Source organism: Borostomias antarcticus (assembly GCF_949987555.1).
Source record: "Borostomias antarcticus genome assembly, chromosome: 1".
NCBI classification, from domain to species: Eukaryota; Metazoa; Chordata; class Actinopteri; order Stomiiformes; family Stomiidae; genus Borostomias; species Borostomias antarcticus.
In genome coordinates this window covers 9,824,186-9,828,738 of record NC_140234.1, presented here as the reverse complement: position 1 = coordinate 9,828,738, position 4,553 = coordinate 9,824,186, and the positions used below count along the sequence as shown (strand labels likewise).

The window sequence follows — 4,553 nt, the reverse complement described above, 5'->3', positions numbered from 1 at the left end:
GGGGCCAGATAAGTGAGCTCTAAAAATTCTTCCCTGACCCCTCTCAACGAGGCGATCGAGCAAGCTCCTGGAGTATGTTTGTCTACCGGCTAAGAACATTTATAGAGCAATAAATAACATTAAATTACATTTTCAGAGTAAGAGGGGCTAATAACATCATAGGAGAGACATGGCAAACATTGGTGTATGTCTGTGTGTGCATAAATACCAGCTCTGTGGCCTAGTGGTAGAGTGTCCGCCCAGAGACTGTGAGGTTGTGGGTTCGATCCCTGGCCGAGTCATAGCAAAGACTATAAAAATGGGACCCATTGCCTTCCTGCTTGGCACTCAGCATCAAGGGTTGGAATTGGGGGGCTACATCACCGAACGATTCCACCGCTGCTGCTCACCGCTCCCCCAGGGGATGGGTCAAATGCGGAGAACAAATTTCACACACTCAGGTGTGTGACAACCAGTGGAACTTAGTCTTAGTCTACAGTACGCTAGAGAGGGGTGAGGTTGGGGACAGATAAAATAAGACTGTTAATCTAGCAGGGAAAAGCTGTCTGTTTAACCAGGCTTGGTTTTGCAGTACAAACAAAGTCGGAAGCCTAAATAAATGTTTTGCATCGGAGCTAGAGTGTGCAGCAACTCCCATTCTGCCAGCTGGCAGCCCTTGAATACATGGGCACTCAGTGTCAACCTACAGTGCAGTCCAGTGCTGGTGGGCCAGGCTAGGTTCGTGGTAACAGCTCCAGCTTCTCAGAAGTAGAGTTGTGGTTGGTGCATGAGCTCGAATCCTTGCATTCACCCCAATATGTCTCGCAGTCCAAGATGGCGCGGACCAAATCTGCAGCCATCGTGTAGGTTCCGCTTAGATTGAGCCATTTGTTTCAATCAATCAATCAATCAATCAATCAATCAATCAATCAATCAAAGCTTTATTTATATAATTTATTTTTTTATTCATATTTCATACCCAGAGGCAACACAATGCGCTTTACAGAGAACAAGGGAGGTGGGTATATGACCCACCCCTACATATTCCTGAAGGAAGCAAAAAAAACAGTAATCACCCGGGGGCCAGATAAGTGAGCTGTAAAAATTCTTCCCTGACCCCTCTCAACAAGACGATTGAGCAAGCTCCTGGAGTATGTTTGTCTAACAGCTAAGAACATTTATAAAGCAATAAATTACATTAAATTACATGTTTGCTATTTGGGGGTACTTGATACTAGGTGCCACAGTGCCCATTCAAAATATGCACACAGCTCCCTGTGGCCGCTGGGTGGTTTATATCAAATTGTGCCCAATGTGTGACACAATGACCTCAATACAGGTAGATGGCGCTCAAACCCTTCTGGAAAATCCAGCTAGAACCAGCTAAAAACCTTAGCTGGTCATTAGCTGAGCCCTGTACTACGAAACTGGATTACGGGGTTATCGCGATAACTTCAGGTTCAAGACTGGTTCATCCGTATCACGAAGGTGGATCTCTTTTCACCGCGTTATATCTCCATTATGCTGGCGAGCTAACCTGCTCGGTGGCAGGTTAAGTTCCAGATTACGGCTCGACGCTATAAAAACACCGGTAGTCAACCAGTCAATACATGCGGAGAATGGCTTGTCCTTTCTTAGAGGATCCCGTGGAGCTCGGTGCGCGAATAGTTAGAGGGTCTCTAAGGAAGGCGAGAGTATTTAAGAACAGACAAAACCCATTAGAGTTTTCGGATGACTATTTATATGAAAGATACCGATTTTCGGCAGAAGGGATCAATTATCTGTCAGCTGCTTGAGCCACATGTAGCTACAGTCAAGTCATGCGCTTACAGTCCCACAGACTGTATGTATTGCTTTGTGGTTTCTTGCTACAGGTAGCTACATGGATGCTGTCGGCGATGCAGAAAACCTGAGTAAGAACACGGTCTGTCGCGCAATACGCAAGGTGGTCGTTGCCCTTATAGCTGCTTGACGCGTTTGTGACCTTCCCAGGCCACTTGCCCATGCAGTCCATAAAAGAGGGCTTTTATGAAATGGCAGGTAAGAACCTACTTGATATAGCCTACTGTAAACCAATATGACGTTTACTGTTGTAGCCAATGCTGCCCACTCTTTGCATTGGTTTCCCCAGAGATATCGGTGCTATAGACTGCACACATATCCCAATCTCCGCCACCCTTGGAGAAAATGAGGGATTATGTGAAGCGCAAGTCATTTCATAGCATCAATGTGCAGGTAAAGACACTTCAGTATTTGGCCTACTCATTCCTTGATATGATTGTTGTAGGAGCTGATGAAAGTTAATTCCTTCATGGCACATATGGAAATATTCACATCAATAAATATCACCCCCACCTTCCAAATTCAATTCAATGTCATTATGAGAAAAGCACATGTACAACCAAATTAGTGTCAACAGGAGCAGCACAGAACAACTATACATCATCACATATCAAAAAATAAACCATCATACCCCCCCCCCGCACCATCAACAGTCTAGTGAAGTCCCTGTGTTCATTCAATAATAAATAGTCAGCAGACATGTAGCAGTAATTCAGTCAAATGCACATGCTACATTCACTTTTAATTATATGGCCTTATCTTGTGAACCACAAATACTTTAGCAGATGACGTGACCACAACGGCATGATCACCAGCCTTGATGCGAAGTGGCCTGGGTCAGTGCATGACTCCCGGATCTTTAGGGAGTCTACACTGTGCCACAAGTTTGAGCAAGGTATGGCAACTGTAGCCTACATAGTGTTTCTCATGTTATTTCCCACAATGCATGTGCGATACTGACCATGGCAATATTCCTCTTCACCTTCAGGGCTTTTCAATGGAGTGCTGCTTGGGGACAGGGGGTATGCGTGCATGCCCTTCTTGATGACACCCTATCCTAACCCAGACCCACAAAACACATTCAATGTGGCCCTTACCAAGACGAGGGTCAGGATAGAGATGGCTTTTGGGGTTCTGAAAGCCCGCTTCAGCTGCCTGCGCGGGCTCAGGGTGGCCCCAGAGAGAGCCTGCCAATTTGTGTCGGCATGTGTTGTACTCCACAACATAGCTGGCATTAGGAAGGAGAGAGCCCCACCGGTCACCATGCAACCCCCTGATGTCGTGGACCCCATCACTTTGGATTACCCTACTGGCAGGGCTGTGAGAGGCCATCACACAGCAATTTTTTGCATGAACATTGAACAGGAGGCATTTTGTGAAGTAACAACTTTTTATTGAAATGTAACTCAGATGTCCTCTCGTTGCTAGAAACAAAGAGAGAGACATGTTAGTTGAATTGTCATCCATGCCGGGAAATAAATTACGTTCTTACTGATGTACCTTCTTTTCTTACTCCAGTTTCTCCACCTCACACCTCCACAGCTACAGCAAATGGAACAGACAAAGAACAAGATGGGAGCTACTGTACATGTAGGCTAGAAATACTGTACACATACTAACGAGGCAGATGGAAACCAATCAAACAATCAGTGGCACAGGTCTCTCAATCAGAGCCAATTTAGCCAGTTGTAGTCCTAGGTCCGCTATTGGGGCGGGGTTGCCAACAACAACAAGTACTGTACACATGTAAACATGTTGTCCCCCACCCATTATGTATGTTCCCTTGTGGTTCAAGCCCCCTGCTTCTCATTAGGCGTTTTTATACAGAGATCCCACTTTATTGCCCTGTAGAAGACCCCTCAATGCTCTGGCTTTGTTTGTTTATAATAAACCAAAGAAAGACAGCATAATGTGTTATTTTATATAGCATGCCGGCAATCTGGAATCGAGAGGCATGACCCTTGGACGCAACATTCACTAGTTGTTAAACAAATCCATGCACCTGTATGGTCAAAAGTCCTTTAATGAATGTTGAAATACAGACATATCTGGTGCTACTAATGTCACATCATTTGTATCAATGATTGACCAAAGTAAGCTCCCTACACACCATGTTAGAGTGAATAAGAGTACAATAACGTCTCCATCTAGTGGGCAAACAAGTCCATGCTCCTGTATGGTCTAAAGTCATATACTGTAATGAATGTTGAAATACAGACATATCTAGCTCTACTAAACACCTCAAGCTCTACTCTCTGCAGATGTAGAAAGTACATTGTTTTAGTGACTTAGTCCTCTTGACCCCGTTCAGGGGCATAGGACGCCCACCAGAGCTCTCCATCTCCCTCTCTTCTGGGCCTGGGCATGTGCTTCCTGCCAGCTCACTCCAATGTTCTTCAGGTCTTGGAGGGTGGAGCGTCTCCAGGTTTCTTGGCCTATCCTGTTTCCTCTTTCCCTGTGGATTGCAGTCCAGGGCCTGTCTCGTGATGTTATTTGAGTCCTTCCTAAGGGTGCAACCTATCTTAATTCCACTTTCTCCTTTTGACGGTGGTAGCTATGTCGTCCTGGTTTGTGATCCCTCACAGTTAATCATTTGTGGTCTTGATGGGCCACCATAGCTTGAGTATGTAACACAGGCATTTGTTAACAAGAACCTGGATCTTTCTTGAGAAGCCCTCGGTTGTTTTCAACATATCGGAGCCGTAGAGAAGGACGGTCTTCACGTTGGCCCA

General features: G+C 45.4%; 1 pseudogene across 1 annotated transcript; it reads left to right on the top strand.

Moving 5' to 3' along the window:
* The first annotated feature begins 813 nt into the window (after positions 1-813).
* Positions 814-3,175, top strand: LOC311307286 (putative nuclease HARBI1; annotated as a pseudogene). The gene is made up of 4 exons: positions 814-842; positions 2,111-2,214; positions 2,607-2,716; positions 2,810-3,175. The product of its transcript is annotated as a putative nuclease HARBI1 (transcript).
* The last annotated feature ends 1,378 nt before the right edge of the window (positions 3,176-4,553 follow it).